Below are 12,042 nucleotides of genomic sequence, written 5' to 3'. Positions count from 1 at the left end.
TGGGAGGAGAATGGTGTAGAATACAGGATTGGAATTCAGATTTTCCTAGGTTTAAGTTCTAATTTCCAGTCAGCTATTTAATTGCTATTTAATCACTTTGACATTGTTTTTAAAACTACTTGATAAGGATAATAATTATAATAAAAACTCCTATTATTTTTGTTTGACTCAGAAGTAATATACACCAACCATCTGACACATACATAATGGCACAATAAATAGTGAGTTTAATTTTATTGTGTAGAATAAGAAGCCACTTCTTGTCAACAAGACAATAGGCTGCTTCCCTAACATGAAATCAAGTTCATTTCAACACTGAAGTTGAAACCACCAACAATTACAAATACTCAGGTAAAGAGCAATATGTTTGGCCAATGTCATACAAAGAAACAGCCCTTGTCTATTACAAATTGCATTTATCATAAATCTTGCTGACAGCTTTGGTAAGACGGCCTCAAAAGGAAAATATTTGCGAAACTAGGAAATGCTCTGAGGGCTCAAAGGAGAAAAAGACACTAGTGCCAGCAAAAATACCTGTAAGAAAGCTTTGTTCTCAGTTGAACTTTTTTTTCTGTCAGTCGAAAAACCACCAGTTTCCTCCACCAAATGCAAAAACCAGTAGAGGAAACAGAACTGATGGGTAAGTTCGAAGCCAGATTTCTTTAAGCCTGTGACGGCAGGTAGAGTCAGGGATAAAGATTGCTTCTTCAAGTGATCTGATTTCTTGAACTTAATTTCACAGTCTATCAGTTACCTGAGAGACATTATTTTCTTCAGCTTGGTCAAGTCAAAAGCAAGATTTCACAGATATAAATAAAGAGAGGGAGTAATGTCGTCTTTCAGGGGAATATTATCCCCTAGAGACACGAACCAACTTCTTATAGCTGTTTTTACCTCTGATGTTTCCCGAAAGGTTGGTTAAACCATGCAATACTTTTAATAGCTCCAGCTTCCTCATGTGGAAAAAAAAAGCCCAATAATATCTTAAATGTACAAGTAAAGGACATTGCACCAGTGGATCAAATGTCACCATAAGATGTACAATATTGGTGGTATTGTGTTATTGTTCTTAGGTATATTTTAATGCCTTTAACATACTTCTCTTGGATGATTTGGAAAACAGATCCTTTTAGCTAATAGAAACAAAATCAAAACAAATAATTTTCAGAAGCCTACAGTGGTAAATTTGTGGATTGCATACTATAAGAAGACTAGTGGAGGAAATTTTGATGTATTTACATATTAATTCATTTTTATATATTTATGTCTTCCCTTGTTCCACGGATGATTTAAGATGCCTAAAAACAACACAATGTGATTTTTAAAAATTAAAAATAACTCAGTGAGGAAATGAGGGCAAATAAAAGAAAGAAAGAAAAGACAGATTGACAATTAGTACAAAAGCTACTGGCCATGTGGTTTAGTATATGTGTTGTTTTGTCTATGATTCAGAAATAATTTTCAGTGAAACAGTTGCTCAAATGGCTATGGGCCAACAGAGATTTTACTTTTCAAAGACTGAGAAGAAATAAAGCGGTCCTGACCTGTTTCCCCTGGAAAGTACTTCTTGGACCTCACCATGATGGTAGGTGGCCCAGTCTATTTGGCTGAAGTTCCTGCATTTGACAGCCTGTATAGCCACAGCTTAATCACTGGTGAAACTTCGACAGAGGAAAAAGGGTGTTCTAGGTATAATGAAAGTTAAACTTTTTTCTCTGTTATTCTGTATACCCTGCATATGGTCATTACAGATAACGCCTGCCAGAAAAGCTTCACGAGCCTCCCAAGGCAAAATCATATCAGAAGGAAATAGCCTCAGCAATAATGTAAATAGCAGCTTTTATTGTAGATAGGACCACTTGAATCTACAGAGAGGATTTCCAAGGTCATGACTGTGTAGCTTTTCTCTCTCTCTAATTCTTACCTAGGGATCGTCTATGTCAAGAATGACAAATAGATTTTCATACTGAGTTACAGCTTAGCTCAATTGTTAATTGGTAGTTGATAGCTAACACTGTAGGTTGAGCAAGATTCTGTGCCTGAATCTGGCCTCAGTGGGAAAGACTAATGTGATCAATTAATGATATTGGCCAAGAGAGTGGGAATAAGAGTGGTGGCAAGTGCATTGAGCATATCTGGTTTCAAGAGTTTTCTGTTTTTTTAATTCTGATTATACCCCAGAGTTGTTGGAAATTGACCTTATGGTACCTATATTTCTTTCCTAAGACCTTTTTAGAAAGGGTAATGATGAGTCAAGAGTTTTCTCGACTCTATATAAGGAAAGACTGATGACTTTCCTCCATTCTGTGATTGCTTCCATGTGTATTTGTTGTTGCGAACAAAGTACCAATATGAACAACAGCATATTTCATATATTGAAAAAATTATCCAGTTTAAACAGAATTGATCCGGATTGCAGATGAAGAGCAAGAAAAGGGATCCATATCCAGGGTTATATATTTTCTGTCATTATATTACAAATCTTTTTCATTATATTAATTTGCTATTAAGCCAGAAATAGGCAGTTATGAAAATCTTTTGCTTCTAGTGTGTAGGTGGTTTCCAATTTTAGACTCTTCCTATTATGGATGGTAGAATGATTTCAAGTCCAACATAAGTCATGTTTGTCTTCTAAGATTCTGGAGGTATTACTTAATCCTCTAGGAATATGAAAAGTATTGTGGACATTATCATGATTGAAAGGGTAAACACAGATGTGTGTTGCCAGTGAATTTTTGAGCATGAATAGTGTGAGAACATCATCGATGGAATTCCAAGAACTTAAAATGCTGTGGGAAACTGGCTCCCAAAAAGTTACACAACATCTGACATGCAATTATCCTTCCACTAATCATTTCATGAAGAGTCAGTAGTGTTCATGAGGCTAGTTGGTTGCTTAAAAATGTTTAGAGGAGAACATTTAAAACTATAATGAAATTGTAACTGTAGACTGAAATTTGTAGCTGAAGATAATGATAGAATCCGGGCAGTTACCATTATTTTCATATACAAATGTGTATAGTGTATTGATCCATGACTGGAGTCATCTGTGATGCTGTAAAAGATCATAAAACTTGCTTAGAGAGCTAAGGCTTCCCAAAATTGGTAGGTGAATTTCTTTGTACTGATGTTGAATGTATTTACATTTTTATTATTAGAATAGAAATCTGTTTGGTAGGAAGCGAGCAGGTGTCTCTGAAGAGATATCACAGTGGGAAATGTTTATGGAATTTCCATACTTGGTTTCCACCCAATAGTACATATCTCATAACATTTCAGCTAAATTAGCACATTCATTTTTGTGTTATATGGGGGTGGGAAAGAACTAACCTTTTCTAGTTTTTGAAAATTAATCAGACATTTTTAGCTTTCATTTTCTTTTGAAATAAGAAATAAAAGTTGCAAATATGAACTTCCACCTTGGCAGGATTCAAAACTCATTCAGGCATGAAGAAAATCAATATCAAGTCAGGAGAAAAAGGAAATGAGAAGGCTCAATTATGAAGGTTTGAAATAAAACTCCCATGCACAATGAGTCCTATCTTTCCAAGGTCATCCCTGGTAGCTGCTGATCCCTACAAAGACACGAACATATGAATCAGGAAGTATAGTACAGCATGGTTGAGGAAACGCTCTCCGAGGGAGAGCTTCTACATGACCGCTGTGCTTTCAGAGAATCTCAGAGCCATCACTGATACCTCTAAGGCGGGTATTTAGAAGATGAAAGCTTGACCTGGTACTTGAGAAAAGCCACCTGACCAGGAATATGCACTATGTTATATGAATAAGAAGTAAATTTTTATTGTGTTAAGACATTCAATTTGGAATTTGTTAGTTTCAGCTGCTAGCATCATTTTAAATAACATGGACAATTCTTCTTATCTCCAGAAATTTTTCCAAAGTGTCTCAAAATAATAACAAATTGAGTAAAACGATATTCTTACTAGGTAAAGCCAGCTTTCAAGCAACTATTATAGACCCCAAATCCCTCCTCTAGAGAAATTATAGACGAGCCTCCAATTCCCCCACCTGTCACGTACTTCCACTAAAGGGTTCACAGGAAAGAATATACCCACCACAAAGGTGCCATATAGAATGGGTTTCCTAGCAAATAGGACCTGGAGATACTGTGATATAATAAGAAATATGTATGTGGATTCTGCCCCAGATTCCTGATACACAGAGTTCCTAAACCCCTTGTGTATAGGGGTGCTAGGATAATTTTTTGTTCTAATATTTGGTCTTTGACCCAGGTTCCTGACACAGAGCTCCTAAGACCTTTGTAATTTTCTGAGTGATAGGAGCATGTGGCACAGAGCTCCTACATTCCTTGGAATTTCCTGGGTGAGAGGAGTATCTTTTGTTTTCTGGTTGCCAGGGAACCAACAATGTGATTAGAAGATCGGAACCTTCAGCTCCTGTCCCCCACTCCCTGGACCTCTGAAGAGAGGAGAGGGGCTGATGGTTGAGTTGATCACCAATGCCAATGACTTAATCAATCATATCTGTGTAATTATGCCTCCACAAAATCCCAAAATGACTAATTTCAAAGAACTTCTCGGTTAGTGAAAATATTTGCATGCCAGGAGGCGCTCGCACTCCAACTCAACAGGTATGGAAAATCCTACACTCAGAGCTCTTCCAGGCCTTGCCCTATGTATCTCTTCATCTGGCTGTTCATCTGTATTCTTTATTATATCCTTTATTAATAAGCTGGTAAACATAAAGTGTTTCTCTGAGTTCTATGAGACACCACAGAAAATTAATTGAACTCAAAGGAGGGGACCATGCAGACTCCAATTTATAGCCAGTTGGTCAGAAGCATAGCTCAAAAACTGGGGCATACAACTGGCACCTTAAGTTTGGGCAGTTTTTTGGGACTGAGCCCTCAACCTGTGGGATCTGATGCAATCTCCAGGTAGCTGTGACAGTATTGAATTAAATTGGAAGACACCCAGCTGGTGTCCATTGCTTGGTGTGTGGGAAACACTCCACAGGTACCTGGTTACAGAAGTGTTAAGTGGGTGTGTGAGTAGAAAAAACACTATGTTTTTTCCTATCCATGTTATATTCCCAACTCAATTCTAGGTACTGCTTTTAGTTTTCTAATAAGCGAACAAAACAATGAGCGCCTTAACACTGAGTGCTACCTTAGGAAGGCTTAACTGACTTACAGGCCTAAGAAAGTCAAGATGCTTTATCTAAGGTAACAGGTTGTATATTAAGGTTCCTGGATATTTTGTTTATTTGCCTTTTTTGCATGGAGCATCAAAGCAATAAACAATTTTATGTCAGGCTAATAGTGTGGCTGGAACATGAAATTTATAGAAGTAGTAAAAGCAATGATTTATGTTCTAAACCAAAAGGGTAATCACGTGATCTAAGACTGGCAGAATCAAAAGTCAAAACTGCTGTCAGTCATCTGGAAGTTTTCAAATATTCAGACATTTGGCAGTAAGTAAACAAAAGGTTTGAATAAGTCATAACTTTTTCTTTAGCTTTTGAGAAAATTATTTTGGTATATACATTAAATATTAATTGAGATAATATATTTCACATATGCATTTTAAATTGTATAGTAATGTAGCACTACCACTATTTTAAAACCTTCAGTTATAGCTTTGGTAAGGTAACTATTCAAAATACACTTTAAATTTTTTGTTGCCTGTTAGATTCTGCCCGTATAAAATATCCTTCCAGAGATATGACAATAGAGTAATTTCACTGAAACATTTCCTATTTAATTTTTTCAAGAATATTCTGAACAACCATATGGAAATGTGAATTTTTCAACTAAGTGATGATTTTCTGCAGTCATTGAAAGCAAAATAGAAAAATGCAACTGTGAATCTAGACTCAGAGGTTAAAAATAAATCAGGTAGAGTCCTAAACAAATTAAGGCTGCCCTGGTTCATGCTCTGGCATTAGTGTTGCATATGAATTTTGCTAAAACACTTGCAAGTATTTGAATTTGTGGTCAACAGTTGTGAACAGGTTACATTGTCTTTAAATTCAAGATATTTTTAATTGCTCTGGGCCTGTATTATTAATAAGATCCATTAAAAGAAAAGATAGAATCCTTGAATTTATATTCTTTTTATCTTATGAGATTCCTAGATAAGCATCATAGGATTATTATGGTGGGGGAGAATTGGGAGGTTAACTTAATGGGGTTATAGCCTTTGCATCACATAAATAATAGTAATAATAAATAGTTAGCAAATATCAACCATTGGTCTTAGATGCTATTGCAGAATTCTTTTTACAGAAAGAAAACAAATTCCATATTTTTGAAAAAGCTTACAATCTAGTTAAGTTTTGAAAAGCCAACACCTTAAGGATTGATATAAAGCAAAATATTAAAAAGTGTTACAGGAATGCCAAAGAAGACTGGTATTAATGGGTAATATTAACTCCAAAAAAGCTGAGTATTTGAGGTTGATCTTAAAGAGTATGATGGGTATAAATTAGTGAAGAGTAGGGAGATAGAGTTCCAGAATACAGCAGGGTAAGAACAGGGTAGAAACACCAGTGAAAATTTGCATTTACACACTTTTTCTTGTAGGTGAGAATTTAATTTACCTCGAGAATGCAGCATCTAGGAATTGTGCTTTTTGTGCCTCTTTCAGATTTTTTAGTTCATAATTTTCCTCTGGCCCTGGTTGTAAGATATTTATGCTCGACTGTGTTCATTGTTTTTTGTGAACTTATAAAAATTGCTTTTTTATTAGTCTATAAAAGCCATGTTTGGAGACAGCCTAAAATAAAAATTAATGCAACTTATCACCCTACAGCATGGAACAGGTGCCTGTTTCAGTCTCTTATTTAAGCACCGCAGATGCGTTGAAACCTAATAAAAATTGCTCCCTGGCACATCAACCCTAACCAGAGAGTAAGAAGCTAAAAATCTGTGAATCGCCTACAACCAAAGGGAAGTCTTTTGAGAGCTGCATTGTTAAAACTCCGAGAACAGGTATGTTATGTCTAGAGGCATAAAATCTGGTCTTTGTGAAGAAACAAATGTTTATCACTTAGTAAATACTCTTCCTCCTTCATCACCTTGACTTTTTAAAACAATTAGTCCTTTTAATTGTGATATGGCTCTCTTTGGCTTTGAAATATATCTTGCTGGACAGAAAAGGAGGCTGCATTCTTTATGGTCCTAAAATAATAATTGCAAGTAGTAAGACATATGAGATGTGCTAGTTTAAGGCATGTTCAATAACTATCTCCCTATATCCATGAGGGTGATAGGAAATACAGAAAAATGAGCCAGTTTGGAAAATCATAACAATAACAGCAATAATGATTATTATTATATTACAAACACAAACACAGCACACAGCCCTGTGGATGTGATTGTTTCCCAGTGGATAGCTTGGGACTCCCAGTTCACTTCTGAATGTGCCCAGGGATGCTGTGCAGATGGCCAGTACTTGCAGTGTGAGCCAGCTCACTGGTACACAGAAAGCTGGAGTCTGAGAGGAGAGAGTAAAATCCAAAGTGTGTGTCCTAGACGTTCCCATCTAGCCTTCTCATGAGATAGGCCAACAGCCTTCAACAGGTGATGCTTCCTTCAGTAGCCCCACCTCCCTTGGCTCCTGTCCCTGACCTGGCTCAGGAGTCTTCATGGGAACAGCGTGCCCTTGTCTTCATCAAAAGTAGCCCTGCGGGGAGGAGGCTCAGAAGGAACTGGTAAGAAAATAGCACTCTAATGCTTTTTCCTCAGGGGTTCTCCAGATACATTCTCAAGGACATATTCATCTGCGAACGCGGATTTTTATTCCTGTGCCTCATTCTGTTGGAGCTGTAGGAAACCAAACTCTCTATCTGGTTAGTCTTTAGGAAAAGTATGCTGGCCCTCCCAGATGTGATAAGAAGCCAGTTAAAATGATCTGGGCATTAAGGCAGCCACAGTGGAAGAATTCTAGCTAAATAGATACCATCTGTACCCCCAGAGCAAGCACATCACATCCGGCTGCTGACCCGATTATCTTTGAGCTATGGCTCCTGTGGCTCGGTCCACAAGTCCATGCCTGGGGTTCCCAGAACACAGACCAACTGGTTGTGCAATGAAGACTTTATGAGAAACTTTGTTTTCTCTTTTCCTAAGGGCCTGAAATCAGCAAGCCAAAAAGCATTTTATCCTAATATAGAAAAGAATTAGACAGCAGATGCTTCTTCACAGCAGCCTGTGTGCTGGGGATAGAAAAAAAAAATGGCGTAGCCTTCTCTCTGGCAAGAGTTAGGACTGAATCATCATGGGAGTGTTTGTGGTAAAATTACATTTTTCCTTTAGATAGTGGAATTATTATCACTGGGCTATAGACAGCTAGTCCAGAGTGACTTTGATGAGACATACTCTTTTTCACCACATAAAGAGTGTGCCTTTGGCTCCAAGGGAACAAAATATCCAAGAATATTGTCATGGGAGGAGAGCAGATAGGAGACCCTGGAAAAAAGTTGACTGAGATCAAGAAGGGAGGAGAGCCAGCAAAGTAATGAAGAGGATTTGTTTTCTTTTTGAACTAAGGATGGGGATTCGGTCATGTCTCCATAATCGTGTGAACACGAAAGGTCATCCCAATGAACAATGTTCCCAGTGGCCTCCATGAAGCAAACTACAAAATCAATTCTATATCATCTAACCAAAGACCACCACTAGGGACTAGGATGCCTTCTTAGGCTTGATGAGTGAAAATACATTTTTGTCTAGAGACTTATTCAGATCAGGAAGGAAAAGGAGAAAAGAGAATTATTGAGGAAGTTCCTCCAATATTGGACAATATTGGATTTCTCTCTCTTTTTTTTTTTTTGACAGGGCCTCACTGTTGCCCAGGCTGGAGTGCAGTGGCATGATCTGGGCTCACTGCAGCCTCCGCTTCCCAGGTTCAAGTGCTTCTCATACCTCAGCCTCCTGAATAGCTGGGACTATAGGTGCTTGCCATCACACCTGGCTAATTTTTGTATTTTTTGGTAGAGATGGGGTTTCACCATGTTGGTCAGACCAGTCTCGAACTCCTGGACTCAAGTGATCCTCCTGCCTCAGCCTCCCAAAGTACTGGGATTACAGATGTGAGCCACCATGCCTGGTGATTTTTTGCATTGTAATGCTTTAGATTTTCATCTATACCTGGCAGTTGCATAGATATCCAACTTGACTCCTTGCCTCTAGTGTCTTCTCTCATTTAATCAATTCTTCCAGTTGGCCTTTGTTTTATCTTTCTAAAAGATTAAATTTCCCGCTGCAATCCCTTCCCTTTGCTAGCTCCTCGTGAACTATCAAAGTCCAGCTTCTTCAACCTGAACATCATCTATAAAATATGGATACTCCCTGCCTCCTCCAATCCTACCTCCCAACAGTCCTCTGATCCAAGATGACTTTTTTCTCACTATTCCTGGAAGATATCTCCTCTTGCATTTCTATGTATTCAGTTGATTATGTTGTTCTCATCAAAAATGGGCACCTCCTTATATACATCTGCTTATCCAAATCTGTCCACTCCCCAAGCCCCTCCTTCAAGATCATCTTCAGTGCTCCTCCAGATGTGTCTTGCGTATCTCTGAATTTCTATAGCATCTAATGCTTATACTTTTGTAATTTTAGCACTCCATTTAGGCTTATTCAGATTTTTTTCCAACATTATTATGTATTTGTATAGAATATCTTCTCCATTGAAAGAAAAATCTCCTCTGTGACACGGACTATGTCACAGACATTTTAATATCTCTCATAATAGTTCAAACAGTTTAATATAAACATTCAAAATCTTTTTGTTCCCAAATCAGTCTACATGTAGCCTTTAAACCTCATTGTCAGCCTTTGGGAATGGGAAAGTAAGTCCAAATGAGGCAATCCATTGGAAGCTCTTTTAATTCATCATGCTTCTATCTCTCCTCTCCCCACTAGGTCAAGAGATCAGAGTAACCTTTGAGCTAATGAGGACACTAGGTGACATCAAGCCCAAACACTTTCTGAGCAAGTGGCTGGTCCTGAGAGGTGATCAAGGTCACACAACTATAAGATATAAGCAGGAACTGAAATATCACATCTCCAGACTCATCACTTGGTGTGTTTTTTCTCCTTTTGTTACATTGCTCCCCATCCTAGCTTTTCTATGGCTGGTGGGCCAGAAAATATTGGTTAATTCAATTTTAGAAAAAAAAAAAATCCCAAAACTAAAGAAATGAAAACAATACGGGAGGGAAAACAAAATGTAGGGTTGGTGTGAACAGGCTTTTAGCTTTTCAGTTAGGTTTTCAACGCTTCAGGAATCCAGGGCATGGCTGTTAATTATGGCTGTGCTTTTGTTCACTTTGATTCTGTTTTGATATTTTCTCTTTGACATTTTAGAAGTTGCTTTGGATTGAACTAACCATGTTGCTTATACCACCAATTATGATCAATTGTCAAAAAAGAGCCACATTATGCCCTCCATACTGTTAGGTTGCTGCTTCTTTGTTCCAGATAATTCTACCTGAGATAAAGCAAAAATCACAATGCTGGACCTAGGAAAGGTAACTACCCAAAGTGGGTTCTAATGAAAATATTAATGAAATAGTCAAAGTGACAAATGCATAAAATGTAAAAAAAAGACTAGAAATTTGATGCACTTTAGAAATACTCTAAGAATCACTACATTTATATTTTAGGATGCCAAGGGGTATTTCTAGAAGGAATAAAATTAACATATCAGTATGGTTTTATAGAAAGAATTCTAAAGCAAGATTTAAAAGTCCTGAATTTAGCTGTTTATCAAGGTATTGGTCATTAAATGCTTGATTCTCTGTTTCCCCATCAGATGAGAATTATACAACTCACATATTTGCTTTTATTGTTAGAAATATATAAAAGTATGTGAAAATGTGTTTACATATTGAATGTATTTTTTGTGGACTTAAAGAAGGGTTGTTTCCTGGGCTGAGACTTATTTTACTGGTTGTGTTATACTGATTTTCCATGTGCATTTGCTAGGAAGAAAATAGTAATAGGATTTTTATTTTTTAAATGTGAGGCTTACCAATCAGGCTACAAGATGGATGAATTCAATCATACAGCAAAAAATTTTTTATTCTTTATGCTTCTATGTTATCTTCCCTCCATTTCTCTCCATGTCCCACATTCCATCACCCCATTCTGATCACTGTCAATCACTGCACTGTTTTTTCCTTGCTCTGATCTCCTAACCAGATAGATTCACAACTGACAGGAACATATCAGGAGAGACACAACAACTCACAACATACAAGCCATATATGAACCTGACAGCCCCTATTAGGGGTGGATGCGCACAGGATAATGATAGAGCAGTTGACAAATAACTAGCAGTTTGGCTCATTTACACTGAAGAGTTTTGCATGCTGGGGTAGTTATGTGCCTATTTATTGCACCTTCATAGGCAGTATAAATCTGATTTAGTCCACTTAACCCTTTACTGTGATTTTTGCTGAGAATGCACTTACATAGTCTCACAGTAAAAGAGATTCTCAGAACTGAGCAAAAAACAAAACCAAAAACTCACTTTCTAATTTTCTTTCTCATAATCACCTTTAGGATCACTACAGATCAAATATAACTAGTGTTTCTGCAGAGCAACATTCTTTTTTCATATGTGCAAAGGTAATTTTGTTAACATAATAGTTACTTATAATCTAAGTAGGTCTCCATTTCTGCTTTCAGCTTGGTGTAGTTTATAGCAGACCAGTGATAAGATCCAGGAAAAAAAAATAAACATGTAGAAAATTGAAATTTAAAAATAATAGGTACTATGTACAATAGCTCAAAAATTATCAAATACTTAGGAAAGACATGCAAGACCTCTGCACTGAAGATTAAAAACAGTATTCAGACACACTTAAAAACTGGTGAATAGAAGCATATTCAATGTTTATAGACTGAAGACTCAATATTTTATTTTTTAATTGAATTCTAAAAATATTCTCAGAGTCAGGGGGTGAATTGTAAAGTTTACATTTTATGAACTATGTCCCAGTTCTGGCCATAGCGTTTTACTGATTTCAGCTGCTGATGACAACCTGCTC

At 37.1% G+C, this 12,042-nt stretch overlaps 1 long non-coding RNA gene across 1 annotated transcript; it reads left to right on the top strand.

Annotated features, from left to right (window-relative positions):
- The first annotated feature begins 4,406 nt into the window (after nucleotides 1–4,406).
- LOC131382085 (uncharacterized) lies at nucleotides 4,407–10,172 on the top strand. The gene is made up of 3 exons (XR_009211257.1): nucleotides 4,407–4,612; nucleotides 6,795–6,973; nucleotides 9,911–10,172. It is a non-coding gene; the product is annotated as an uncharacterized LOC131382085 (long non-coding RNA).
- The last annotated feature ends 1,870 nt before the right edge of the window (nucleotides 10,173–12,042 follow it).

This window comes from Hylobates moloch, unplaced genomic scaffold, assembly GCF_009828535.3.
Source record: "Hylobates moloch isolate HMO894 unplaced genomic scaffold, HMol_V3 SCAFFOLD_20, whole genome shotgun sequence".
In the NCBI taxonomy this organism is placed as follows: domain Eukaryota; kingdom Metazoa; phylum Chordata; class Mammalia; order Primates; family Hylobatidae; genus Hylobates; species Hylobates moloch.
The sequence above is the reverse complement of the archived record's forward strand: the minus strand, read 5'-3'. Positions and strand labels throughout refer to the sequence as shown.